The sequence below is a fragment of the Chlorocebus sabaeus genome, chromosome 24 (genome assembly GCF_047675955.1).
Source record: "Chlorocebus sabaeus isolate Y175 chromosome 24, mChlSab1.0.hap1, whole genome shotgun sequence".
Taxonomy (NCBI): domain Eukaryota; kingdom Metazoa; phylum Chordata; class Mammalia; order Primates; family Cercopithecidae; genus Chlorocebus; species Chlorocebus sabaeus.
Window position 1 is genome coordinate 17921610 of NC_132927.1, and position 17268 is coordinate 17938877.

Genomic DNA, 17268 nt, shown 5'->3' on the forward strand with positions numbered 1-17268 from the left:
GACTCCAATCTGTTGTTTAAATCAAAAAGTAAATTTTTCATTTCAGATATTGCATTATTTAGCATTATTTAGTTCTAAAATTGATACATAGTTCATTTTTATGTTTCTAGTTGTCTACTAAGATTATTATCCATTCCCTCATTCTGATAACCTTACTTGTAAGTCTTTGAAAATACATATAACAACTATTGAAGATCTTATCTGCTAATTCTAACATCTGAGTCACCTTGTGTTTGTTTCTTCTGACTTATTTTACTATTGTTGATTACGGCTTATATTTTCCTTCTTTTTGTGAGTGCTAATTTTTTATTGTATGCTTTATATTGTAACTAACAGACTTTAGAGAGACCAGTTTATTGTCTTCCTTTAAAGGATATTAAATTTTATTTTAGAAGGCAGGCAGTTAAAATACTTGTAAATCATGTGATCTTTTGGGCTTTTTTTTTTTTTTTTTTTTTTTTTCTATAGCGTCTATTTCAGTTTTTCCCTTAAATCGTAGAGTTTACACTAAGGCATGGCATGTTGTATTTTTTCTGGACTTTCAACTGAATTGCCAAGATGCTCCTCAAGGTCTCTCTACATTCTGACTGGGTCACAGTTTCAATGTATTTTAGCACCATGTGACCTCTTACATGTCCATTTGAGTCTTAGGCATGCAGCAGAGTCACTCTCTGCTAGGCTTTCTATAGTCTCAACTTGTGATGGTTGATATAATAGATCAGTCCTAAGACAAGTGTCCATAGGAGATCATCATGAAACTTCAGTCATGCCCCAGAAAGACGTCACTCTCCTTTCTGATACTTTACCACCTAAATTATCAAAGTTTTGAAGTCTGAAAGTCTCTTCTTCAGGTTATATTGACCACGTTCTGCAAGGGCTTCACTTACCCTGATTATTATCTGGAAAATGACTCCAGTAGAGAACGTGAGGGAATATGGGGCTCACTTAATTTGCTTCTCTTCTATCAAACATCAGAGTTTTGCATTGTCTGCAAAACAATGCTTACAAATATGTATTTCAGGTATTTTGTCAGTTCTACAGTTGTTAACCATAGAAGCAAAATTTTAATATGCTTGCTACATATATGTAATATGATATGCTTAATATTCACATGACAATTATGCTTCTATGGTTAACAACAACCAATGGCACTTACAGCACCATAGCCAGAACTTTTTAAAAATGTATTTATTTAGTAATCATTGAATGAATCTTATTAAATAACTAGGCTTTTACATTATAATATTTAAAAATAGAATTTAAAAATCTAAAACTATGTGAAAACTTTATTGTATAAAACTTCTAATAAAAATACCACATTAAAAATAAAAATCCAGGAAAATGTTAAACCAATGGAATGTCAGGATGATAGTCTTAAGTAAAGACTATACGAGTATATAAGGATATATTGCAAGCTAAAGAGAGGGAAATTTCAAAGATATTTCCAAGGTTTCTAGCTTGTGCAACCAGAGTTTTCATGGTGACATTTTTTCAGTGAGCATTTTTAAAAGGGAAACACATGTTTCTTATTGTTTCTTGACATTGTCATGTGTGGATATAATTGTTTAAATTCCCATAATTACTGCAGCCTTTTTGCTACAAAACTCAGTGAGGGTCAAAGTCAAGAAAATCTGAAGAAGAACATCCGAAGTCCCGCTATAAAATGTATCCAACTCTTTATTTGGATTTTTGGTTGTTTAATATCATAAGGTTTATTGCTTATAGCTGAAAACATTTTTGCCTCATAAGAATTCTCTAATCATTGACTCCTTTGTGCCCACCAGACCAGGAACTATATAGATCTGCCCTTGATGCCCAGTTCTGTCTGGATTAACTCATGTTTGATAACTATTCTCTCCAGAAGATTATTACATACATAATCAAGGCTGCAAACTAATAAGTAACTTTAATGATATAATAATTTGTAATGAGTTCTTGCAAACAAATTCACCCAAGCAAAGACTGCTTATCTGTGAAAAACTGCTCACCTATCAAGACAACATTTTTTATCAAGATTTATCTCAAGACCCCCATCTCACTTTTTCCAACAATCCTCGTCTCTAATGTCACAAATATTGTGCAGTCCCTATGAGTTTCCCACACTGAATGAGCCAGCTTAAACAACATAACCCCAAACTTCAAAGCTTGATGAATACCCTTCAGTTCATTTAGTCCTTTTGAGATATTACCAATAATTAATCAAAGTGGTGTTTTCCCTTGCTTCAGTATATTAAATACTCAAATTTAATTAATCAGTAGGTTTCTCCGGTGGCATTTCAGAGGACAAATAGTCTTAGAGGACCCACTGAGATAAAGCCAAAGATCCTCACTACTGCAGCAAAATCTCTCAGCATAAACAGTATACTTCTCAGGATACCATTGAATTTACAAAAGTAGGGTCTCTCAGACTGCAAAGTTGAGTTTCCACATTGAGTCTGAAGTCTGATTACTTTTTTTAGCCTCCTTTTTAAGGAATCCTTAGATTATTTTATCAGACTTGAAAATAATTTTTCTTGGTCTTAATTTTTCTTGTAACTCTGGAAGTTAGTACCGTTTCTGTTTGTCTCTCTGCCTTTGTCTCTTTCTCTTTTGAGTCTATAAGAGCAAATCCAAGGATGGTAGATATACACAGTTGTGATAAATGCATCTCTGGAACTAATCTCACAGACTAACTGGTAACAGTCTCTTCTAGACCTTTCATTATTGGATAGGTACATCTACCAAAATTTATGAAAACTTTCCTCAGTCTTATCTTGTTTTGTGAAAGTCTAGTTAAAGGAAATATCTCATCTGAAAATTTCTTGTCTATCAGAAATTGCAGATTAATTGGGTCTGCAACACAAAATGGCCAGTCCTTAGGTGGTAACCCCACGTATAAAATGAATAAAAAAATTTGACAAACCGTTCCCAGACTCTCATAGGTTTATCTCAGCCTAAAGACACACTTTGTTCAGCACAGACTCCTGTTTTTTTGTGCTGTAAACATCACTTTTTTGCTTATATTTATAAATGGCCTAATTTCACCAGAATAATTTACAGTTTTAGTGGTCACTTTAGATAACTTCAATAGAAAGAAAATTGAAGCAAAGGGTGAGCAAACTTCCAAACATTCGATAGTCTGAAATTTTTGTATGAAAAAACTTCCAAAAGAAATGAAGATTCCATAATTTTATCCTGAAGTGATTCACTGGCTAAGGCAAATTAAAAAAAATACAAAACTTAAATATCTTTCTCTGTGTATGCACTAAGGAAAGGCCACGTGAGCACACTATGAGAAGCTGAAAATCCGCGAGCCAGGAGTGCCTTTACCACGAACCGAATTGATGACCCTTTGATTGAGGTTTCCCAAACTCCAGGACTGTGAGAATACATTTCTGTTTAAGCTCTCTAGTCGCCGGGCGCGGTGGCTCAAGCCTGGAATCCCAGCACTTTGGGAGGCTAAGACGGGCGATTCACGAGGTCAGGCGATCGAGACCATCCTGGCTAACATGGTGAAAACCCCGTCTCTACTAAAAAACACAAAAAACTAGCCGGGCGAGGTGGCGGGCGCCTGTAGTCCCAGCTACTCGGGAGGCTGAGGCAGGAGAATGGCGTAAACCCGGGAGGCGGAGCTTGCAGTGAGCTGAGATCCGGCCACTGCGCTCCAGCCTGGGCGACAGAGAGAGACTCTGTCTCAAAAAAAAAAAAAAAAAAAAAAAAAAGGCTCTCTAGTCAAGTGTTTTCCTATGGCAGCCCAAGACGATTATTAATGTACCTTGCTACTCTCCTTTTATTACCATAAGGGGAAAGTTAATGTTAGCTTTTGTTTGTAAACTCTGTTCTAAAGAAACTTACTAGAAACCTTTCTAGAAAACCCAAATCTAATCTCCTATGCTCTTAGGTCATACCTTAAGACTGAAATATAAAATTTCAAATTCTATCACCAAACTAGGAGTCCATTGAACCATAGAAAATTATTGCTTTTCAGAAGCACACATCAGCAGAAATGGTAACTTCATTGCATTCATCAGAGCTTGCCAGTTGGCTAGTGATAGAAGAATCAACACATAAATTGGTAGCAACATGCTATTGCGGCAGTACCTAATTTTGGAATGCTTTGGAAACAATGAGTGTTCTTGATATTACCTAGGGAACCTAATTTAAATGGTCAACAATTAAATGATTTTTTTCTTAGAATCTTCGTAGGAAGCTATAGAGCACTTTGCAAAGTGTTCTATTGCTTCCTAAGAAGACAGCTAGTATAAAGGTGGGAACACATGTATAAAAGGAAAATAGGAAGGCTAAAGGAAATGCCCAAGTTGATCAGCATGATAGGCAGGCAGTTGTTCCTAACGTCGTGTCTCCCACTACATCTGAAAAGACCAAAACTTTGGAAAAGTTCAAAGAGGCTATATAGAGTGCTAGTGATCTAGATGCAGGGGAAAAAAAAAAAAAAAGATTTTTTGAACAGTCTGATTGCAATTTACATGATGATAATTTCTGGCCTTTCAAAATAGCTGCTGAATAGTACCAAAGTAACTCAAAAGAAATCATCTAAAATTTTAAATAAAATTGCCTACCAAATAAAGTACAAATTGGACAATAGGCTCAATGAATATTGGTGGGGAACGTTATAAAATTTGCTGAGTAAGTCTCTGGTGCTTGACTCACCCATCACTAGTATAATCTTGCAAAAATGATAAAAATAAGGCACTAACAAGATACCAATATCCTAGGCCTCTTTAAAATTTCCAAAATGTTCCATAAGACTAACCCTAAATAGTTTTGAATACATCCCTGTCATTGTCTGCTGAGCCTAAGGATAGAGTGACAATTTTCCTTACCAGAAAGCTACCTAGCAAACAAACATCTGCACTCTGATCATAGCAAATAAAGAAAGAAATAAAAGCTTAAATTTGTGTTTTACTGAGATGGTTATTAAGAGCTTTGCAATAACTTTGTAATAACAAACTCAGAAACTTCACTTTCTTATCACCCTCAATCACTGCGAAATGTAAGAGAATTGAATTATCAAACTAAAATCAGCAAAGTTTAGAGACACTCAAACTTCCATGTCATAAAGTAAAGCCATGGGCTTTAACAACAAAATCAACTTCTGGGATTAACTGGCTCTTTCTTCATGGTTAAGGAATAGGGCAACTCAACACAAACATGGATGGATACTGAAAAACAATACATTATGTATATTGATATTGGTTATACCAACACCATACCAGCAATATACCATATCTGATCATCAACTTTTCTTCAACATCCTCCCAAACAACTCTTACATGACCTAAAGTCTGAAGATCTAGTCTTCTAGAAGAGATACAGATAAATACAGCTCTTGAAACACAATTGGAAGGACCACATCAGGTAATGTCAGCTACTAGGATATCAGTGAAACTCCAGAAACTTAATCCTTGGGATCATAATTTTCAATAAAAGAAACATAAGCCATCCTCAGATTACTAGAAAACTATCTCAATCAGACATCTCAAGCTGAAGATTTTAGTGATTGCTCAGAAGCAGATCATCTTTGGAAAGGAGATAATGTCAAAAAAATCCTCCAGAATTAGATTGACGTGAATGGGGCCAAAGATCACCAGATTTCAAGTAACATGTATATGTTGTCTATTTTTACAGCCTTTTTTTTTTTTTTTTTTTGGCTTTTTGTTGATTTAATGTTCTGGACTACAGATTCTCTTACAATTGACTAAAGCACAAAACCAAACCAAATAATAGATTTATACTTACTTTCTTTCAGAATCTTTTTTTCATTTTTAGAATTTACCTAAAAGAAAATTGGTATAAATCTCTCTCTCTCTTTAGTACAAAGTTCATTTTACAAATGAGTTTACTACTTAGGTAATTGCATGTACCTCAAATGTGATTTTCTATGTTAAATACACAATAATAGGCCAGACATGTCATACCAGAAAAGAGAGGTTGCTATCTCCACTGAAATAATACTTGAGCCTTTGAAACTTTGTTGACCTTAAAAGTGAAGCTTCACAGAAATAGAGATTAGAAAGTACTCTTGGAAGATGGTGTTGTTGTGGAAGCTTACTTTACAAACCATGCAAATAATTTCTCCCCATTTAAACTGAATCTCATGTTCTTTTGCTTCAATCTATCTGGTTGGTAATCTCTGTACTATTAATCTCATTACATGTGTGCTGGTACGCTCCTCAGTGACAACCAATCTATATAATAGGTTTCATCAATCCCACTGGAATATTTTGGCTGAAATTAGATTATTGTGTGTCTTCACCATCACCACCATCAACTGGTATTAGCTTTTTTCCACAAAAGTCTATCATTCCACAAAAGCCTATTGGTTAAAATCTACAAGGTGATCAGTAATTTGTTTTCTCAATAAATTAATGTGTGCATTCAATTTCTTGTTTCACTTAGAGTTTGCTTTATCTCATCAACTTTCTGCTCCTAGCAAAAGAGGCCTTAAGATAACTTAATTTTAAAAAGAGGAAAATTTGTTTTCTATTTGAAACTCTGAAACATATCCCCCCGAAAAGAAATTTGGTGTTAACTTCTTCAGTATTCTATGTCCTTTATTTAATGCTTACAATAAGTCTGAAAATTGGTAACTTCTTCAGCATTCTATGTCCTTTATTTAATGCTTACAATAAGTCTGAAAATTGGAAAAAATAATTTTATGTGAGATTTGCATGGAAGGCATTTCACTAAGAGCATAAATTTTCCTGTCCTTGAAACTTGTGACTTTGAGTAGGTTGTGTTTCAAAAGAGAAGAGTGCTAAATGTAATAGCAGTCTTTGAAGGTAAAATACAGGTGTTCTTCAGTGAAGAATGTTGTACGTAATTCCTGGACACTTCCTGGTATTATTAATATTACTAAAAGATTGAAATAGTAAACAAGGACATTAGGAAAATAGGTAACTTGACTATCATCCCTATGTTGTTTTTCTCTGATTTACTCATATTGGGAACTAATTTCATTTTCTTGGGTGAATGTGGACATGCTAGTCTACTAACTGAAAGTACAAAGCAAACTGTAATAATAATAATATTTTTCTTAGACTCTGTATTATTTAGCTTTACTTCCTTTTTGGGGGGCAAATGTGGACATGCTAATCTACTAACTGGAAGTACAAAGCAAACTGTAATAATAATAATAGCCCCTTTCTTAGAACCTGTCTGTATTATTTAGTTTGGACTACAATAGCAAAATATCATAGGTTAAGTATATTAACTGGCAGAAGTTTGTTTTCTGATGATTCTGGAGTCTGTTAAGTCCAAGGTGAAGGTGCTGGCAGATTTGGTTATTTGTGAGGGCCCTCTTTTTGTCTTGTAGATAGCCACCTTCTCACTGTGTCCTCATATGGCCTTTCCTGGATGCACGCTCATGAATAGAGAAAGATCTCTTCCTCTTCTTATTAGAGCACTAATCACATCATAAAGACCCACACTCATGACTTAATATAAACCTAATGACTTTCCAAAGGTCCTGCCTTCTAATACCATCACCTTGGGTGTTAGGGTTTCAGCATATGAATTTTGAAGGAACACAAACATTCAGACTGTAGCAGTTACAATTTTCAAAATGCTTTTGCCCAGAAGTTGTCCTATGAAATGATCCAATGAATGATTATTGAGAGGAAAAAAATGACAGCCAGAGAGAGAGAGACAGAAAAAGAAATAGAGAGAGAAAATAGAAAAATCTTGATAATATTAAATATTAAAACAGCTAAAACATGATCCATAATGATAATTCTTCAGTCCTGCACCACATTATCCAAAGACCAGTAGCAGTAATGTAATAAGACCAATAGCCCACTGCTTGTACCTTCTATTTTCTTTAGTATTAGTTAATCCTAAGTACTACCCTTCCCAATTCCACAGTGTTCTGGTAGAGCTGTCATTCACTGTGCCACAAAACAGGCCAATCAATCTCTCTCCCTCCTAGAATTTTAATCTCAATCATCATGGCAAAAAGACAGAAAGGTTTTTGGCTTCTCTTTCCAACATGAATATGAAAACTAGTCATCAGCTCCTGACTTGCAGTCTGGGTTTTCCTGACTACTATACAGGTTTTCCAAACTTTTAAAAACAGAATTCTTTGTAATCCCTAGTGTCTGATAATAAATTTGTTATAATTTAGCTTGAGTCAAATTCTGTTACTTATGAAAGGCTCCTCATTGATTTCGTATTAGCATGTGTGCACCAACATATGCTCATTCTCAAAGCCTTTCTATGCTCTGAATTAATTTCTGAAAAAGAAAAGGGAAACAGTTCCAAGCTGCATTAGGCTTAGTGAATTGTATCAGCAGCTGTAGACCAAAGGGTCCTCTTTAATATTCTAACAGCATACAGAAAGCTGCTGCAAAAGGCTCCAGGTTTTCAGCCACACCCCAAAACCTAGAATGATAATGCCAGTCACAGTATCATTTTCAAATGCAAAGGGGACAAAGTATTTTATTATTAATGTCTTTCTCATATTGTATTCTTAAAGAAAATCTATGATTAGAAATTCTTCTCAGACTAAATCCTAACCTGATCAACCCCTCACCTTCTAAAGCTGCACCCAGCAATAAATGAAGATAGAAAATGACTGACTCAACAGAGCCCTCATAGACAATCAGAGCTATAAATATTAATTCCATAAGGAAACTTGGAGGAAAGGAAAAAAAGTCAGTGATTTGCAATGGAGAGAAAAACCAGGTCTGGGGAAGTGGCTAAGGAGGCTAACTACTTAAATTATCAATTTACATTAAAAAGCAATGGCAATAAACATTAAGAAGGCTTTGGGCTAGCTATTTAAATATAATTATTATTTTTAATCCCTGTCTCAGTCTAAAACCTTCTCTAACTACTTCTAAACATAATCATGACTAGCATATGAGCCAGTGCAGTTAATGCTTGTTGAAAGCATGAGTATAGATTAGTGCTATGTCTTCACTTTATGCTTCTTATCTTTCAACGGCCTGGTCCTTTTTATGTCTGGCCTAACATTTTTCAAACTTTGGGCCTCAGGGTCTGTGCTAATTTACATAAGGGTATGAAGAAAAAACACTTCATAAAAATTTCATGTAGAAATTGAAAGACTTCTATGGAATGCACTAGTTAAATTTGGTGATAGATTCCTTTTACTGGCCATCTGGTTTAATTCTGCAAAATGCAATATGGTCTTCATGGGAAAAGAAAGAAATATAAATGCCAGAGGGGATTGTTTTTTAATTGGAAAACATAAAAAGTTGACAGATTTTGAAGAGTTCCCTATAAAAAGATCCCTTAATATTTTTATTAACTGTTTTGCCTACACTGAAGTACATAAATGATTGCATATATAAGTAGAAAAGTACTCATAGATGTTATGGCTAATCTGACTTTAATAGCTTTTTTTTTTTTTTTTTTTTTTTTTTGAGGTGGAGTCTTGCTCTGTTGCCCAAGCTGGGGTGCAGTGGCACAATCTCAGCTCACTGCAAGCTTCACCTCCCAAGTTCACGCCATTCTTCTGCCTCAGCCTCCCAAGTAGCTGGGATTACAGGCGCCCACCACCACGCCTGGCTAATTTTTTGTATTTTTAGTAGAGACGGGGTCTCAATCTCCTGACCTCATGATCTGCCCACCTTGGCCTCCCTAAGTGCTGGGATTACAGGCGCTACTGTCTTAATCAGAATTGTAAAAGCTAATTTAGTTCCTACTATCTTTCAGTTTCAAAGCAATTAATGAATGTCATACTAAAAATGTTTAAGAACAAAGTTGTCTACCTTAGCAAGCTTCAAAAATGTATAACTTACTTCTGTGCTTTTTGCATTTGACAGTCAAGTAAATAGGTTATTAAATCTATTGTAATCTACTAAGTCTAACAGAAACAGAACAATAGTAAGAACTAGTAAGTTCCATTGCTTAATAATTCTTCCTTCTGAGACCTTCTAGTACTTTTCTTCTGAGACCTTCTTTCTCAGGATTCTAAGCAGTAGGATATACATTCAATACAAAATTATTTAAACAACTTATTTGCATATTCCGTATCACCAAATAATATATGGGAAAGAAACAGCATCCTAAGATAACCAGAAAAGTCCATTTTATTTGACTGAATTTTTGCACTTATTTCCTTTGTGACTTACTCTCTTAAAGTATTTCTATTTTATTGTTTATAATAGTAAACAATGGGCAACAAGGAAAAAAACAGTTGAACAGGTTCATGTAAAAATGGCTTATCTATGTAGCTTGTATGAAAGGGGGAATTTCTTACAAGGGACAATATGGTTCTTAATTTTTCACATAGCTCCATTTAATCTATTAAATAATAAAAGACAATGCATTGGATGTTATTTTATTTTATTGTTTCTTTGAAAACATGAACTCTTATCATCATAATATTATAGTTTTTGGTACAAGATAAATTTTCATATTATTCAATCATAAAATATTAGACAGCACAAAATTGCCTGCCTTCCATTAGCAGATACGTTTTTAACCAGAATCAGCTCATTTCAACTAGTTTATTTCACCATCATCCCTGACGAAGATTATCTTTTTCTTCAAACTAAATTAGGTTCTTCTAAGCCCTCTTCTCAATTAGGCCTGTTTTCGGTAAATATCGAGACAGCAGTTTAGCAAGAACCCCTACCCTTGATTTCTGATCACTTGGGCCTGTCTTCAGTAAAAATCTGTTATCCTTGATGTCTCCTCGTAATAATTTCCCATCCTCTAATTTCCTCATTCTGCTCCTTGGCTATGAATCTCCAGCTGTCTTTGCTGTATTTGGAGCTGGACTCACTCTCTCTTCCCTATTACAGTAGAATTGACTTCTATTGCAATAGTCCTGATTAGATTCTTCTTTACTGTTTTAATGTGTCAGAATAATTTTTTTCTTTAATACCATAGATTGTCTGTTTTTCTCTTCTAATGAATAGTTGGATTATTGATATCACTTAAAGTTCATCTGAGAAAAGGAGGCATTGGTTCTCACCGTTGTTAAGTAGTAAACCCTCTTCTCCTGCTATTTTAGCTTAGGATGAGAATTTGGGTCTACTTTACTAAAAATTTAGAGATATCAAATACATGACTCAACTAATCCAGCATAGGATTATTAGGCAGGCTTAAATGCCTAGATAATAAATGGATAGTAAATACCAGTGGAGAGTGTTGATAGTCAAAATATAAACCAATCACATACAAAGAAATCAGCAGCCACTGATACAGATACTGTGAACCAGAGAACTGAAGAGACGGAAATGCACATTTCTTAAAAAATGGAGGACAGGAAAGTCAATTAAAAGCACCATTTCTTGTACCATAGACGTTTCCCTCTTTATTTCTTCCCACCTATCTTTTACACACATTCACGAGTATCCCCCCGCACCACCACCCCTCAAATGAATCTCTCAATCCTCTAGTTTCAGTCTTTTCTCTTCCCATTCACATACAAGACTCATGAAATAAACATCCCCAGTTTTTACTTTTTCACCAATTGTTTACTCTTTATCTCAAACCATTGGACTCTGTGTCCTGCCACCATTAATTCTTTGACATTGTTCTTACCAAGTTCACTAGTTCTTCCTTCCAAATTCACTGAATATTTTTGAGTTCTTATCCTACTTTCTATCTCATTTTACAACACTGACAACTCTCTTATTTTAGAAATGTTCTTTTGGCATATATTGACACTGGTTCTTTTTATTATTCTAGTCATGGCTTTTTAAACTCCTTTGCAACTACTTGCTCCTGGACTTACCCCCTAAATAGCCCATGAGTTTTCCCCAAGTGTCAGCTACCAGCCTCCTTCTTTTCTCATTGTGTACACTTTCTGTGAGTATCCTCCATCATCCTGCGTGACTTTTAACTACCATCATTAAGCTGATAACACTCATATTTTTTTCAACAGGTCTTATATCACAACTGAAAATCAAAACCATGTATCTAACTGTCTGTTGAGGTAGTTACCTTTCAAATTCACCTACCAAAGACAGTCACCTTTCAAATTCAAAGTATCCCAGTGTAGTTGATTATCCATAGGGAATAGTTACCTTAGTTACCCAGGGAGAGTCCTATAACTATAGCAGCTCTGGCTTTCAATAATGAAAAGCAGCCACTGCCTATCTGAGGAAAGAGAAAAAAGATGGAGAAATAAACATGAATTCAGGAAAATAAATATCTAAACTTTACTTTCCTCTCACCCGCTGATTTTTCACTAGTGCTTGCCATTGGTTAAATCTAACTGGGATCCAGAGGGTAATTGCTTGCTGATGCAATCTCTAAAGTTAAAGCCTCCCCAGGCACAAAGCAGAATGAAGCTGAGTGCTGGTGGGTCTGAAGTATCTAGCAGAGTCCAGTACTTTTACCTGTTGGTATCTATTCTTGTCATTTGTCTGAATAAACACTTCTACCTCTGCAAAACTAAAGCATGGTCTGGGCAGCTGCTGCCCTGTCAGCCTTGTACTCCATAAAGTAAAATGCGGACGGCACGGCACAGTGGCTCACTCCTGTGATCCCGGCAATTTGGGAGACCGAGGCGGGCGGATCACGAGGTCAGGACATCGAGACCATCCTGGCTAACACGATGAAACCCCGTCTCTACTAAACAAAATACAAAAATTAGCCGGGAGTGGTGGCGGGCGCCTGTAGTCCCAGCTACTTGGGAGGCAGAGGCAGGAGAATGGTGTGAACCCAGGAGGTGGAGATCGTGCCACTGCACTCCAGCCTGGGCGACCAAGCGAGACTCCGTCTCAAAAAAAAAAAAAAAAAAAAAAAAAAAAGGAAAATGGAGACACACAAAGTCTGGTATCACCAGTCCTCCTTTGCCAGCACTTTGAACAGTATGCCATGATGTCATTTTGAGTTTTGGGGGATTAGCAGGAGATCAGAACCAATATCTCTTGTTCTCCTGAAAGTCTCCTCATTTCCCTTTCTTCAGTGCACAGTCACCCTAGTGAATGAAAACACACACACACACACACACACACACACACACTACTTGGTTTTGTTACAGGGTCCTTATTCAAAGTATGTTGTTCTTGCAGTTGTTCAAAAGGCTTCAAGTCTGTGAACAAACACAAAAAACTCAGCAGAAATCCTTGAATTTACATTATGGAGACTCAAGTTAGGTGTCTATCTACAAAATAAATATACCAATACTTCCATCAAGATGGAGCCTATTTCTCCTCCTGTGGGTTATGGACTGTATTTAGTGACTCCATTTGTAATGAAAAAAAAATGTAGCAGAACTGATAAGGTATAACTTCTGAGACGAGGTCATAAAAGGCGTTTTGGTTTCTTCCTTGCTGACTTTCTCAGATTATTCCTTCTAGGGAAGTCAGCTGCCATGTCATGACGGAAACTCAGGTAACCTATAGAAAGTCCCATGTGTCAAGAAACTGAGGCCTTCTGTCAATAGTCATGTAGGCAAGCTATATTGGAAGTGGATTTTCCAGCCTCAGTCAGGCCTTCAGATGAATGCATTCCTGGCTGACATGTTCACGGCAACCTCATGAGAGACCTGGAAAACAGAGACACGCAGATAAGCTGCTCCTACATTTCTGATCCTCAAAAATTATGAGTTAATAAATGTGTTATTTTAAACTGCTAAATATTGAGGTAATTTGTAAAGTATGTAACAAAATATTATCAATAATCAATATATCTATATAAGTCAACTATCATTGCTCCTTTCTGGAGATCTCATGATCAATTTGTCAGTGCCAAAAATCCCAACAAATCAAAATAGTCTACTATTCTGTTCCTATGGCTTATTTTGATTACTGTATTGTCTCCATCTATTTTTATCCCTGCAGGTCTCATTATTTCCATTAAGATCAGGGCATCCCCCATAGTCAGCTCTAGCTTACCAGGACAACTATCATGGTACTCATCAAGAACCCTTCATGACTGCTTTTTATAATAGCTTAGCAAAGAGAATATTCTCTGATCCTTACTGAAGAGTATACTGAAGGAGTGGTTAAGCAATTTGCTCATAATCCATTCAAAAATTATCATCTTCCTAAGCATTCAGATTATTTTTCCAGCATGACAGTGGAACATCTAGCATTTTACCCTCATTAACTATGAGATGATCAATCAGTCCAGGCATCAATTAAGCAATTCAGTGCATTATTAATACTACTTCCAACTGCTCAAGCTACTGTTTTAAGTCCTGAATCCCAGGTGTGTGTACCCATGAATTTGACTCCATCTAATCTAATATTTCAATCTTCCTTCATCTACTTCCCATAGAATTCATCACTATATACGTTGCTTATATTAGTTTTATAAGGTTACTGTAACAAAGTATCAAAAACTGAGTGGCTTAAAATAACAGAACTTTATTTTCTCACAGCTCTAAAACCTAAAAATCCAAAATCAAGGTATTGGCAGAGCACATTCTCTCTGATGGCTCTATGAGAAAGTGCTTTCTTGCATCTTAGTTTCTGGGATTTGCTTGCAATTCTTAGCATTCCTTGGCCTTTAGATACATCATGCCAGTTTTGTGGCCATCTTCTCTCTCTCTGTCTTCACTTTATCTTCCCTCTCTCTGTCTTCACTTTATCTTCCCTCTGTGCATGGTTGTCTTTTTTGGTTCAAATTTCCTCTTTTTATAAGGATATCCAGTAATATTATATTAGGGCCCACTTTAACAACTTCATTTTATCTTGATTACTTCTATGAAGACCCAATTTCCAAATATGATAACATTCTGAGGTACTGAAGCTTTGAACTTCAACATATCTTTTTTGGGGATGGGTCACAATAAATCCATAACAATCCCCAGCCTCCTTCCAATACAAAATGATAAAGTCTCATGTCTTTTTTCACTGTATCTGAAATCTTCCCAGGCAATACCTTCCCATACAATTCTAGTATTTTGCTTTTGTCTGTCCTGGGGTTCAATTCTCTTGGACCTGGAGGAGGTGAAGGTTGCATTCTGAGAAAAATTGGCATCCTTCTGTGAGGCAAATTCCATAGCCAAGACTTTCAAGGAAAGAGAGGAGTAGATTGCTTCCTCTATTAGCAAGAAAAATTCAAGGAGATTTTGAATTCCAAACTTCTCAGCCAATTCTGTGATGGCCCACACATTCCTTTCCCAGGTACTGTGCACAATTTAAACTTCCATCAGCAGTGCCTGAGTTTTCTGCTAGTTTACTCCCTTGCCCTTGTTTAATCTGAATCATTTGGTGAACTTGCAGTGGTTTCCCATTGTAACTTTAATTTGTATTTTCTTGATGTCTAATGAAATTTGATGAGTTTTCTTATCTTTTGACCACATGAATATTCTCTTGTATTCCTACTTAAGTTCTTGCCAGTACTTTTATTTCGTAATTTCTGACTTTCTCTTACTAATTTTAGAAGTTCTTAATATGCATTTCAAATGTAATTTCTTACATGGTGGCTTAAATTTTCACTTTCGAAATGATATCTTCGGATATATAGAGTCTCTCTTTTAATCTTAGTCTAATTTGTAAATTTTTTAGTGTTTATTACTTTTTTTATAAAGTTTCAAATAAGTTTTTACCTGTATCAAGGTCATTAAGCATATTCTATATTGTATTCTGATAAATTTATTATTTCTCACCCAGAAGACTATTTGTTTAGGGGAGGCTGTGAAATGAAGTTAATTTTTAATAAATTAATGTACTATTTTATATGAAATTACTTAGACTTATCCTTAGTTGTTTGCTATTTTCTGTGGTTATTATAAAAAGTATTTTAAATTTTTTCTTAAAAAAAATCCAGTAGTCTCATGAAAATGGTGAGAACACACAGGTTGAGTTTACTTCAAGGAAGTTATTTAAGGCCATACAATCACTTAGTATAGTGTATGCAAGAGTCCACTCCCAAGCATTCTAATTCTTCCATTGCATATTTTTTTCATTGCTATGTCATATCTGAAATATTATTTTAAATTTTCCCATATCAGATTTATACTGGTATATATGAACCATAACTCAATGATTCTTAATCTTGACTCTGACCAGTGCCCTATCCTGCTGTGGCTGAGCTGGTATCCAAGATGCAAGACAGAGCCCTCTCCACTGTTCCCTCTCCTCTGCTTAAGCAGAAGGAAGGAGTCTCTTCTGGAGCCATCATCTGTGCAGCCTGGGGTTAGGGAAGGGGTGATGCCAGCACTTCCTTAGCCACCCAGATAGTGTTTCAGTAGGTGGCATGCCTTGTCAGTCCAGTCTTTGGGCTTGCTTCAGCACTAGGACTTACCTAAGAGTTGTAGCCTTTATGGCTTAGACTGCCTTTCAAGTTTAATTAGAGACAAAGAGAACTGTAGCCTTCAGTGACAAGGTTTGTGGGTATTCAAGTTAGGATCACTGGGATAGGTGATTCTCTTCTGGCTAGGGCTGTTTGAAATGCTCCCTCCATGAAAGGTCATCAGCTGAGTTTGGGTTGATTTTCCTTGCTGCTCTAACAAGATAACACTGAGTTAAATGCCTTCCCCAGTGAAAAAGAGACTCTCCACACCATACTGCTGCTCTCAGGGAAGACAGTGGAGGGAGTTGTGGCCCAGGGATTGGGGGGCTGGGTGGCTTGGGGTCAAGGTCAGTGGAGCCTCCTATCCCTTCTTCTTGCTTCACCTCCCCTCTCTCTTTATTTTACTTTCTTTTCCATTGATTACTTCTTATTAATTTTTTTCCATTGGTAGCTTGGTATGTACTGTTTAAAACTTATTTTAATGATTTTCTTTGCAATTTTAGCCAGCATCCTCAAATAATCAAAATCTAATATGAATTGATAATTTACTCTCTTTCTGAATAATTTAAGGAACACTAAAACACTTTAACCCAATTCATCTCCTTTTGAGTTATTTGACATTATTTCCATGCTTTATTCTATGTATGTCTAAAATTCAACAGGATATTTTGTCATTTATTTACTCAATATTTCTTTTGATTTACTCATTTTATTTTATTCCTTCTTGCATTTCTAAACTTTCATATTTTCATTTTTTTCTTTTTCATTTTTGTGGGTACATAGCTAAGTGTATATATTTATAAGGTACATGGACATTTTTTAAATCAATAAACATAAGGTCACTATATGATCCAGCAATCCCACTGCTGGGTATATACCCAAAAGAAAGGAAATCAGTATATCAAAGACATATCTGCACTTCCATGTTTTTTGAACTTTTATCTTTGGTTATGTCTCTTCTGCCTGAAGAATCTTTCTTCGCCTTTTTTGTTTAATGTGTCTAATGGTGATAAAGTTTCTCACTTTTCTCTTATTTGAAATTAATTTTAATTCAATTAATTCCTGAGATATTTTGATGTTTTTTGAAGATAATGTTATTTATTT